The sequence below is a fragment of the Telmatherina bonti genome, assembly GCF_933228915.1.
Source record: "Telmatherina bonti genome assembly, chromosome: 19".
NCBI classification, from domain to species: domain Eukaryota; kingdom Metazoa; phylum Chordata; class Actinopteri; order Atheriniformes; family Telmatherinidae; genus Telmatherina; species Telmatherina bonti.
In genome coordinates this window covers 39397136-39411391 of record NC_136617.1, presented here as the reverse complement: position 1 = coordinate 39411391, position 14256 = coordinate 39397136, and positions in this window count along the sequence as shown.

Sequence of the window (14256 nt, the reverse complement as noted above, 5' to 3'; positions counted from 1 at the left end):
TGAAGAAGAGATGAAGACAGAATGAAGACGGGATGAAGACGGGATGGAGACGTGATGAAGACGAGATGTAGAAGAGATGAAGACGGGATGGAGACGGGATGAAGACGAGATGAAGACGAGATGAAGACGGGATGAAGACGAGATGAAGACAGAATGAAGACGGGATGAAGACGGGATGGAGACGGGATGAAGACGGGATGAAGACGGGATGAAGACAGCATGAAGACGGGATGAAGACGGGATGGAGACGAGATGAAGACGAGATGAAGACGGGATGAAGACGAGATGAAGACGGGATGAAGACGGAATGAAGACGGGATGATGACGAAATGAAGACGGGATGAAGACGAGATGGAGACGGGATGAAGACGAGATGAAGACAGAATGAAGACGGGATGGAGACGGGATGAAGACAAGATGGAGACGGGATGAAGACGGGATGAAGTAGAGATGAAGACGGAATGGAGACAGAATGAAGACGGGATGAAGACAAGATGGAGACGGGATGAAGACGGGATGAAGTAGAGATGAAGACGGGATGAAGACGGGATGAAGACGATATGAAGACGAGATGAAGACGGGATGGAGACGTGATGAAGACGGGATGGAGACGGGATGAAGACGAGATGAAGACGGAATGGAGACGGGATGAAGACGGGATGGAGACGGGATGAAGACGAGATGAAGACGAGATGAAGACGAGATGAAGACGGGATGAAGATGGGATGAAGACAACATGAAGACGGGATGAAGAAGAGATGAAGACAGAATGAAGACGGGATGAAGACGGGATGGAGACGTGATGAAGACGGGATGAAGACGAGATGTAGAAGAGATGAAGACGTGATGGAGACGGGATGAAGACGGGATGAAGACGAGATGAAGATGAGATGAAGACGGGATGAAGACGGGATGAAGACGAGATGAAGACGGGATGAAGACGGGATGAAGACGAGATGAAGACGGGATGAAGACGAGATGAAGACAGAATGAAGACGGGATGAAGACGGGATGAAGAAGAGATGAAGACGGGATGAAAACGGGATGAAGACGAGATAAAAGAAAGAATGAAGACGATATGAAGACGGGATGAAGAAGAGATGAAGACGGGATGAAGACAATATGAAAACGGGATGAAGAAGAGATGAAGACGGGATTAGGACGGGATGGAGACGGGATGAAGACGAGATGGTGACGATATGAAGACGGGATGAAGAAGAGATGAAGACGGGATGAAAACGGCATGAAGACGAGATAAAAGACAGAAAGAAGATGGGATGAAGACGATATGAAGACGGGATGAAGACGGGATGAAGAAGATATGAAGACGGGATGAAGACAATATGAAGAAGGGATGAAGAAGAGATGAAGACAGAATGAAGACGGGATGAAGACGGGATGGAGACGTGATAAAAGACAGAATGAAGACGGGATGAAGACCATATGAAGAAGAGATGAAGACGGGATGGAGACGGGATGAAGACGAGATGAAGACGAGATGAAGACGGGATGAAGACGAGATGAAGACAGAATGAAGACGGAATGAAGACGGGATGGAGACGGGATGAAGACGGGATGAAGACAGCATGAAGACGGGATGAAGACGGGATGAAGACGGGATGGAGACGGGATGAAGACGAGATGAAGACGGGATGAAGACGAGATGAAGACAGAATGAAGACGGAATGAAGACGGGATGGAGACGGGATGAAGACGGGATGAAGACAGCGTGAAGACGGGATGAAGACGGGATGAAGACGGGATGGAGACGGGATGAAGACGAGATGAAGACGGGATGAAGTAGAGATGAAGACGGAATGAAGACGGGATGGAGACGGAATGAAGACGGGATGGAGACGGGATGAAGACGAGATGAAGACGGGATGAAGACGAGATGAAGACGGGATGAATACGAAATGAAGACGGGATGAAGACGGGATGAAGACGAGATGAAGACGGGATGAAGAAGAGATGAAGACAAGATGAAGACGAAATGAAGACGGGATGAAGACGGAATGAAGACGGGATGAAGACGGGATGAAGACGGGATGTAGACGGGATGTAGACGGGATGGAGACGAGATGAAGACGAGATGAAGACGGGATGAAGACGAAATGAAGACGGGATGAAGACGAAATGAAGACGGGATGAAGACGAGATGGAGACGGGATGAAGACGGGATGAAGACGAGATGAAGACGGGATGAAGACAATATGAAGACGGGATGAAGACGGGATGAAGAAGAGATGAAGACGGGATGAAAACGGCATGAAGACGAGATAAATGACAGAATGAAGACGGGATGAAGACAATATGAAGACGGGCTGAAGAAGAGATGAAGACGAGATGAAGACGGGATGAAGACGAGATGAAGACGGGATGAAGACGAAATGAAGACGGGATGAAGACGAAATGAAGAAGAGATGAAGACGAGATGGAGACGGGATGAAGACGGGATGAAGACGAGATGAAGACGGGATGAAGACAATATGAAGACGGGATGAAGACGGGATGAAGAAGAGATGAAGACGGGATGAAAACGGGATGAAGACGAGATAAAAGAAAGAATGAAGACGATATGAAGACGGGATGAAGAAGAGATGAAGACGGGATGAAGACAATATGAAAACGGGATGAAGACGAGATGAAGACGAGATGAAGACGGAATGGAGACGGGATGAAGACGGAATGAAGTAGAGATGAAGACGGAATGAAGACGGGATTAGGACGGGATGGAGACGGGATGAAGACGAGATGAAGACGGGATGGTGACGATATGATGACGGGATGAAGAAGAGATGAAGACTGGATGAAAACGGCATGAAGACGAGATAAAAGACAGAAAGAAGACGGGATGAAGACGATATGAAGACGGGATGAAGACGGGATGAAGACGAAATGAAGACGGGATGAAGACGGGATGAAGACGAAAAGAAGACGGAATGAAGACGGGATGAAGACGGGATGAAGATGGGATGGAGACGGGATGGAGACGGGATGGAGACGAGATGAAGACGAGATGAAGACGGGATGAAGACGAGATGAAGACGGGATGAAGACGAAATGAAGACGAAATGAAGACGAAATGAAGACGGGATGAAGACGAGATGGAGACGGGATGAAGACGAGATGAAGACAGAATGAAGACGGGATGAAGACGGGATGGAGACGGGATGAAGACAAGATGGAGACGGGATGAAGACGGGATGAAGTAGAGATGAAGACGGAATGGAGACAGAATGAAGACGGGATGAAGACGGAATGGAGACGGGATGAAGACAAGATGGAGACGGGATGAAGACGGGATGAAGTAGAGATGAAGACGGAATGGAGACGGGATGAAGACGGGATGAAGATGATATGAAGACGTGATGAAGACGGGATGAAGACGAGATGTAGAAGAGATGAAGACGGGATGAAGACGATATGAAGACGGGATGAAGACGGGATGAAGACGAGATGAAGATGGGATGGAGACGTGATGAAGACGAGATGTAGACGAGATAAAAGACAGAATGAAGACGGGATGAAGACGATATGAAGACGGGATGAAGACGGGATGAAGAAGAGATGAAGACGGGATGAAGACAATATGAAGACGGGATGAAGAAGAGATGAATACAGAATGAAGACGGGATGAAGACGGGATGGAGACGTGATGAAGACGGGATGAAGACGAGATGTAGAAGAGATGAAGACGGGATGGAGACGGGATGAAGACGAGATGAAGACGAGATGAAGACGGGATGAAGACGAGATGAAGACAGAATGAAGACGGGATGAAGACGGGATGGAGACGGGATGAAGACGGGATGAAGACAGCATGAAGAAGGGATGAAGACGGGATGAAGACGGGATGGAGACGGGATGAAGACGAGATGAAGACGGAATGGAGATGGGATAAAGACGGGATGAAGTAGAGATGAAGACGGAATGAAGACGGGATGGAGACGGGATGAAGACGAGATGAAAACGAGATGAAGACCAGATGAAGACGGGATGAAGACGAGATGAAGACGGGATGAAGACGAAATGAAGACGGGATGAAGACGAAATGAAGACGAGATGGAGACGGGATGAAGATGGGATGAAGACGACATGAAGACGGGATGAAGACGGGATGAAGACGGGATGGAGACGGGATGGAGACGGGATGGAGACGAGATGAAGACGGGATGAAGACGAGATGAAGACGGGATGAAGACGAAATGAAGACGAAATGAAGACGGGATGAAGACGAGATGGAGACGGGATGAAGACGAGATGAAGACAGAATGAAGACGGGATGAAGACGGGATGGAGACGGGATGAAGACAAGATGGAGACGGGATGAAGACGGGATGAAGTAGAGATGAAGACGGAATGGAGACAGAATGAAGACGGGATGAAGACGGAATGGAGACGGGATGAAGACAAGATGGAGACGGGATGAAGACGGGATGAAGTAGAGATGAAGACGGAATGGAGACGGGATGAAGACGGGATGAAGACGGGATGAAGATGATATGAAGACGTGATGAAGACGGGATGAAAACGAGATGTAGAAGAGATGAAGACGGGATGAAGACGATATGAAGACGGGATGAAGACGGGATGAAGACGAGATGAAGATGGGATGGAGACGTGATGAAGACGAGATGTAGACGAGATAAAAGACAGAATGAAGACGGGATGAAGACGATATGAAGACGGGATGAAGACGGGATGAAGAAGAGATGAAGACGGGATGAAGACAATATGAAGACGGGATGAAGAAGAGATGAATACAGAATGAAGACGGGATGAAGACGGGATGGAGACGTGATGAAGACGGGATGAAGACGAGATGTAGAAGAGATGAAGACGGGATGGAGACGGGATGAAGACGAGATGAAGACGAGATGAAGACGGGATGAAGACGAGATGAAGACAGAATGAAGACGGGATGAAGACGGGATGGAGACGGGATGAAGACGGGATGAAGACAGCATGAAGAAGGGATGAAGACGGGATGAAGACGGGATGAAGACGAGATGAAGACGGAATGGAGATGGGATGAAGACGGGATGAAGTAGAGATGAAGACGGAATGAAGACGGGATGGAGACGGGATGAAGACGAGATGAAAACGAGATGAAGACGGGATGAAGACGGGATGAAGACGAGATGAAGACGGGATGAAGACGAAATGAAGACGGGATGAAGACGAAATGAAGACGAGATGGAGACGGGATGAAGATGGGATGAAGACGACATGAAGACGGGATGAAGAAGAGATGAAGACAGAATGAAGACGGGATGAAGACGGGATGGAGACGTGATGAAGACGGGATGAAGACGAGATGTAGAAGAGATGAAGACGTGATGGAGACGGGATGAAGACGGGATGAAAACGGCATGAAGACGAGATAAAAGACAGAATGAAGACGGGATGAAGACAATATGAAGACGGGCTGAAGAAGAGATGAAGACGAGATGAAGACGGGATGAAGACGAAATGAAGACGGGATGAAGACGGGATGAAGATGGGATGAAGACGAGATGGAGACGGGATGAAGACGGGATGAAGACGAGATGAAGACGGGATGAAGACAATATGAAGACGGGATGAAGACGGGATGAAGAAGAGATGAAGACGGGATGAAAACGGGATGAAGACGAGATAAGAGAAAGAATGAAGACGGGATGAAGACGATATGAAGACGGGATGAAGACGGGATGAAGACGAGATGAAGACGAGATGAAGACGAGATGAAGACGGGATGAAGACGGGATGAAGTCGGGATGAAGACGATATGAAGACGGGATGAAGACGAGATGAAGAAGAGATGAAGACGGGATGAAAACGGCATGAAGACGAGATAAAAGACAGAATGAAGACGGGATGAAGACAATATGAAGACGGGCTGAAGAAGAGATGAAGACGAGATGAAGACGGGATGAAGACGAGATGAAGACGGGATGAAGACGGGATGAAGACGAGATGAAGACGGGATGAAGACGGGATGAATACGAAATGAAGACGGGATGAAGACGGGATGAAGACGAGATGAAGACGGGATGAAGAAGAGATGAAGACAAGATGAAGACGGGATGAAGACGGGATGAAGACGAAATGAAGACGGGATGAAGACGGGATGAAGACGAGATGAAGACGGGATGAAGACAATATGAAGACGGGATGAAGAAGAGATGAAGACGGGATGAAAACGGGATGAAGACGAGATAAAAGAAAGAATGAAGACGATATGAAGACGGGATGAAGAAGAGATGAAGACGGGATGAAGACAATATGAAAACGGGATGAAGAAGAGATGAAGACAGAATGGAGACGGGATGAAGACGGAATGAAGTAGAGATGAAGACGGAATGAAGACGGGATTAGGACGGGATGGAGACGGGATGAAGACGAGATGAAGACGAGATGAAGAAGGGATGGTGACGATATGAAGACGGGATGAAGAAGAGATGAAGACGGGATGAAAACGGCTTGAAGACGAGATAAAAGACAGAAAGAAGACGGGATGAAGACGATATGAAGACGGGATGAAGACGGTATGAAGAAGAGATGAAGACGAGATGAAGACGGGATGAAAACGGCATGAAGACGAGATAAAAGACAGAATGAAGACGGGATGAAGACGATATGAAGACGAGATGAAAACGAGATGAAGACCAGATGAAGACGGGATGAAGACGGGATGAAGACATTATGAAGACGGGATGAAGAAGAGATGAAGACGAGATGAAGACGGAATGGAGACGGGATGAAGACGGGATTAAGTAGAGATGAAGACGGAATGAAGACAGGATTAAGACGGGATGGAGACGGGATGAAGACGAGATGAAGACGAGATGAAGACGGGATGGAGACGGGATGAAGACGGGATGAAGACGAGATGAAGACGAAATAAAGACGGGATGAAGACGATATGAAGACGGGATGAAGACGGGATGAAGAAGAGATGAAGACGGGATTAAAACGGCATGAAGACGAGATAAAAGACAGAATGAAGACGGGATGAAGACGATATGAAGACGGGATGAAGACGGTATGAAGAAGAGATGAAGACGGGATGAAGACGGAATGGAGACAATATGGGGATGAAGAAGAGATGAAGACAGAATGAAGACGGGATGGAGACGTGATGAAGACGGGATGGAGACGGGATGAAGACGAGATGAAGACGGGATGAAGACGGGATGGAAACGAAATGAAGAAGGGATGAAGAAGGGATGAAGACGGGATGGAGACGAGATGAAGACGGGATGAAGACGGGATGGAGACGGGATGTAGACGGGATGAAGACGGGATGGAGACGGGATGGAGACGAGATGAAGACGGGATGAAGACAGAATGAAGACGGGATGAAGACGAGATGAAGACGGGATGGAGACGAGATGAAGACGGGATGAAGACAGAATGAAGACGGGATGAAGACGAGATGAAGACAGAATTAAGACGGGATGAAGACGGGATGTAGACGGGATGAAGACGAGATGAAGACAATATGAAGACGGGATGAAGAAGGGATGAAGACGGGATGAAGACGAGATGAGGACGGGATGAAGACGGGATGGAAACGAAATGAAGACGGGATGAAGACGGGAGGGAGACGGGATGTAGACGGGATGGAGACGAGATGAAGACGGGATGGAGACGGGATGGAGACGAGATGAAGACGAAATGAAGACGGGATGAAGACGGGATGAAGACGGGATGGAGACGGGATGAAGACAGGATGAAGATGGGATGGAGACGGGATGGAGACGAGATGACGACGGAATGAAGACGGGATGGAGACGAGATGAAGACAGAATGAAGACGGGATCAAGACGGGATGGTGACGGGATGAAGACGGAATGAAGACGGGATGAAGACGAGATGAAGACAGAATGAAGACGGGATGAAGACGGGATGGAGACGGGACGAAGAAGAGATGAAGACGGGATGAAAACGGGATGAATACGAGATAAAAGACAGAATGAAGACAGGATGAAGACGATATGAAGACGGGATGAAGACGGGATGAAGAAGAGATGAAGACGGGATGAAGACAATATGAAGACGGGATGAAGAAGAGATGAAGACAGAATGAAGACGGGATGAAGACGGGATGGAGACGTGATGAAAACGGGATGAAGACGAGATGTAGAAGAGATGAAGACGGGATGGAGACGCAATGAAGACGGGATGAAGACGAGATAAAGACGAGATGAAGATGGGATGAAGACGGGATGAAGACGAGATGAAGACGGGATGGAGACGAGATGAAGACGGGATGTATACGAAATGAAGACGGGATGAAGACGGGATGGAGATGAGATGAAGACGGGATGAAGACAGAATGAAGACGGGATGAAGACGAGATGAAGACGGACTGAAGACGGGATGGACACGAGATGAAGACGGGATGTAGACGGGATGAAGACGAGATGAAGACGATATGAAGATGGGATTAAGAAGGGATGAAGACAGGATGAAGACGAGATGAAGACGGGATGAAGACGGGATGGAAACCAAATGAAGACGGGATGAAGACAGGATGGAGACGAGATTAAGACAGGATGAAGACGGGATGGAGACGAGATGAAGACGGGATGGAGACGGGATGGAGACGGGATGGAGACGGGATGGAGACGAGATGAAGACGAAATGAAGACGGGATGAAGACGGGATGAAGACGGGATGGAGACGGGATGAAGACAGGATGAAGATGGGATGGAGACGGGATGGAGACGAGATGACGACGGAATGAAGACGGGATGGAGACGAGATGAAGACAGAATGAAGACGGGATCAAGACGGGATGGTGACGGGATGAAGACGGAATGAAGACGGGATGAAGACGAGATGAAGACAGAATGAAGACGGGATGAAGACGGGATGGAGACGGGACGAAGAAGAGATGAAGACGGGATGAAAACGGGATGAATACGAGATAAAAGACAGAATGAAGACAGGATGAAGATGATATGAAGACGGGATGAAGACGGGATGAAGAAGAGATGAAGACGGGATGAAGACAATATGAAGACGGGATGAAGAAGAGATGAAGACAGAATGAAGACGGGATGGAGACGTGATGAAAACGGGATGAAGACGAGATGTAGAAGAGATGAAGACGGGATGGAGACGCAATGAAGACGGGATGAAGACGAGATAAAGACGAGATGAAGATGGGATGAAGACGGGATGAAGACGAGATGAAGACGGGATGGAGACGAGATGAAGACGGGATGTATACGAAATGAAGACGGGATGAAGACGGGATGGAGATGAGATGAAGACGGGATGAAGACAGAATGAAGACGGGATGAAGACGAGATGAAGACGGACTGAAGACGGGATGGACACGAGATGAAGACGGGATGTAGACGGGATGAAGACGAGATGAAGACGATATGAAGATGGGATTAAGAAGGGATGAAGACAGGATGAAGACGAGATGAAGACGGGATGAAGACGGGATGGAAACCAAATGAAGACGGGATGAAGACAGGATGGAGACGAGATTAAGACAGGATGAAGACGGGATGGAGACGAGATGAAGACGGGATGGAGACGGGATGGAGACGAGATGAAGACGGGATGAAGACGGGATCAAGATGGGATGGAGACGGGATGAAGACAGGATGAAGACGGGATGGAGACGGGATGTAGACGGGATGGAGACGAGATGAAGACAATATGAAGACGGGATGAAGACGGGATGAAGACGATATGAAGACGGGATGAAGACGATATGAAGACGGGATGAAGACAGGATGAAGACGGGATGGAGACGGGATGTAGACGGGATGGAGACGAGATGAAGACAATATGAAGACGGGATGAAGACGGGATAAAGACAAGATGAAGACGGAATGAAGCCGGGATGAAGATGGGATGTAGACGAGATGAAGACGAGATGAAGACGGAATGAAGCCGGGATGGAGACGGGATGAAGACGGGATGGAGACGGGATGGAGACGAGATGGAGACGGGATGAAGACGGGATGGAGACGACATGAAGACGGGATGAAGACGGGATGGAGACGGGATTAAGACGAGATGAAGACGGGATGGAGACGAGATGAAGACGGGATGGAGACGAGATGGAGACGGGATGAACACGGGATGAAGACGGGATGAAGACGGAATGGAGACGGGATGAAGACGGGATGAAGAAGACATGAAGACGGGATGAAGACGGGATGAAGACGGGATGAAGACGGAATGAAGACGGGATGAAGAAGAGCTGAAGACAGAATGAAGACGGGATTGAGACTGGATGAAGACGGGATGGAGACGTGATGAAGACGTGATGAAGAAGAGATGAAGACGGGATGAAGACGAGATGAAGACAGAATGATGACGGGATGAAGACGGGATGGAGATGGGATGAAAATGGGATGAAGACAGAATGAAGACGGGATGGAGAAAGAATGAAGACGAGATGAAGACGGGATGGAGAAGAGATGAAGACGGGATTGAGACGAGATGGAGATGGATGAAGACGGGATGAAGACGGGATGAAGACGGAATGGAGACGGGATGAAGACGGGATGAAGAAGAGATGAAGACGAGATGAAGACGGGATGGAGACGGGATAAAGACGAGATGAAGACGGAATGAAGCCGGGATGAAGATGGAATGGAGACGAGATGAAGACGGAATGAAGCCAGGATGGAGAAAGAATGAAGACGGGATGAAGACGGGATGGAGACGGGATGAAGACGAGATGAAGACGGGATGGAGACGAGATGGAGACGGGATGGAGACGGGATGGAGACGAGATGAAGACGGGATTGAGACGGGAGAAAGATGGGATGAAGACGAGATGAAGACGGGATGAAGACGGGATGCAGAAGAGATGAAGACGGGATGAAGACGAGATGAAGACAGAATGATGACGGGATGAAGACGGGATGGAGACGGGATGAAGATGGGATGAAGACAGAATGAAGACGGAATTAAGCCGGGATAAAGACGAGATGAAGACGGAATTAAGCCGGGATGAAGATGGGATGGAGACGGGATGAAGACGGGATGGAGACGGGATGAAGACGAGATGAAGACGGGATGAAGACGGGATGAAGAAGAGATGAAGACGGGATGAAGACGGGATGAAGACATTATGAAGACGGGATGAAGAAGAGATGAAGACGAGATGAAGACGGAATGGAGACGGGATGAAGACGGGATTAAGTAGAGATGAAGACGGAATGAAGACAGGATTAAGACGGGATGGAGACGGGATGAAGACGAGATGAAGACGAGATGAAGACGGGATGGAGACGGGATGAAGACGGGATGAAGACGAGATGAAGACGAAATAAAGACGGGATGAAGACGATATGAAGACGGGATGAAGAAGAGATGAAGACGGGCTTAAAACGGCATGAAGACGAGATAAAAGACAGAATGAAGACGGGATGAAGACGATATGAAGACGGGATGAAGACGGTATGAAGAAGAGATGAAGACGGGATGAAGACGGGATGAAGACAATATGAAGACGGGATGAAGACAGAATGAAGACGGGATGAAGACGGGATGGAGACGTGATGAAGACGGAATGAAGACGAGATGTAGAAGAGATGAAGACGGGATGGAGAAGGGATGGAGACGGGATGGAGACGAGATGAAGACGGGATGGAGACGGGATGGAGACGGGATGAAGACGGGATGAAGACGGGATCAAGATGGGATGGAGACGGGATGAAGACGGGATGGAGACGGGATGTAGACGGGATGGAGACGAGATGAAGACAATATGAAGACGGGATGAAGACTGTATGAAGAAGAGATGAAGACGGGATGAAGACGGAATGGAGACAATATGAAGACGGGATGAAGAAGAGATGAAGACAGAATGAAGACGGGATGAAGACGGAATGGAGACAATATGAAGACGGGATGAAGAAGAGATGAAGACAGAATGAAGACGGGATGAAGACGGGATGGAGACGTGATGAAGACTGGATGAAGACGAGATGTAGAACAGATGAAGACGGTATGGAGACGGGATGAAGACGGGATGAAGACGAGATGAAGACGAGATGAAGATGGGATGAAGACGGGATGAAGACGAGATGAAGACGGGATGAAGACGATGTGAAGACAGGATGAAGACGGGATGAAGATGGGATGAAGACGAGATGAAGACGAGATGAAGACGGGATGAAGACGAGATGAAGACGGGATGAAGACGAAATTAAGACGGGATGGAGACGGGATGAAGATGGGATGAAGACGGGATTGTTAGGTTAACGTCAAGTGCGGGGGATTCATATGCGGACTCGGCTTGGAGTTTCAAACAATGCTTTATTTGCTTCCATTTGATTTCGGTTTCTTTCCCAGGTGGATGCGGAAGATAGGTTAGTCGGCAGGAGACAAGCGGGGAGGTAAACCTGGCGGACAGAGAGGCGGACAGAGAGGCGGGCAGGCAGGATCTCTGACGGGGAAAAAACACACAGGTTAACGATCAGGAAATCACACTGGGAAGAATCCTTGAGGCCGAGAGTTGTACCAAAGGCGTTCAACTATCTGGCGATGAACAGCAGGCTGGGCAGATCTTAAATAGTGCTGCTGCTGATTGCCAAGATGCCGATCAGGTGCTGATCCAGGTGCCAGGATGCCAGACACGCCCACCAGGGAACAGGATCACAACAGGGATGGAGACGAGATTAAGACGGGATGAAGAAGGGATGGAGACGATATGAAGACGGGATGAATACGAAATGAAGACGGGATGAAGACGGGATGAAGACAGAATGAAGACGGGATGAAGACGAGATGAAGACGGAATGAAGACGGGATGGAGACGAGATGAAGACGGGATGTAGACGGGATGAAGACGAGATGAAGACGATATGAAGACGGGATGAAGAAGGGATGAAGACGGGATGAAGACGAGATGAAGACGGGATGAAGACGGGATGGAAACTAAACGAAGACGGGATGAAGAAGGGATGAAGACGGGATGGAGACGAGATGAAGACGGGATGAAGACGAGATGAAGACGAAATGAAGACGGGATGGAGACGGGATGAAGATGAGATGAAGACGGGATGGAGACGAGATTAAGACGGGATGAAGACGGGATGTATACGAAATGAAGACGGGATGAAGACGGGATGGAGATGAGATGAAGACGGGATGAAGACAGAATGAAGACGGGATGAAGACGAGATGAAGACGGGATGTAGACGGGATGAAGACGAGATGAAGACGATATGAAGACGGGATGAAGAAGGGATGAAGACGGGATGAAGACGAGATGAAGACGGGATGAAGACGGGATGGAAACGAAATGAAGACGGGATGAAGACGGGATGGAGACGAGATTAAGACAGGATGAAGACGGGATGGAGACGAGATGAAGACGGGATGGAGACGGGATGGAGACGAGATGAAGACGAGATGAAGACGGGATGAAGACGGGATCAAGATGGGATGGAGACGGGATGAAGACAGGATGAAGACGGGATGGAGACGGGATGTAGACGGGATGGAGACGAGATGAAGACAATATGAAGACGGGATGAAGACGATATGAAGACGGGATGAAGAAGAGATGAAGACGGGATGAAAACGGGATGAAGACGAGATAAAAGACAGAATGAAGACGGGATGAAGACGATATGAAGACGGGATGAAGACTGTATGAAGAAGAGATGAAGACGGGATGAAGACGGAATGGAGACAATATGAAGACGGGATGAAGAAGAGATGAAGACAGAATGAAGACGGGATGAAGACGGAATGGAGACAATATGAAGACGGGATGAAGAAGAGATGAAGACAGAATGAAGACGGGATGAAGACGGGATGGAGACGTGATGAAGACGGGATGAAGACGAGATGTAGAAGAGATGAAGACGGTATGGAGACGGGATGAAGACGGGATGAAGATGAGATGAAGACGAGATGAAGATGGGATGAAGACGGGATGAAGACAAGATGAAGACGGGATGAAGACGGGATGAAGAAGAGATGAAGACGGGATGAAAACGGCATGAAGACGAGATAAAAGACAGAATGAAGACGGGATGAAGACGATATGAAGACGGGATGAAGACTGTATGAAGAAGAGATGAAGACGGGATGAAGACAGAATGGAGACAATATGAAGACGGGATGAAGAAGAGATGAAGACAGAATGAAGACGGGATGAAGACGGAATGGAGACAATATGAAGACGGGATGAAGAAGAGATGAAGACAGAATGAAGACGGGATGAAGACGGGATGGAGACGTGATGAAGACGGGATGAAGACGAGATGTAGAAGA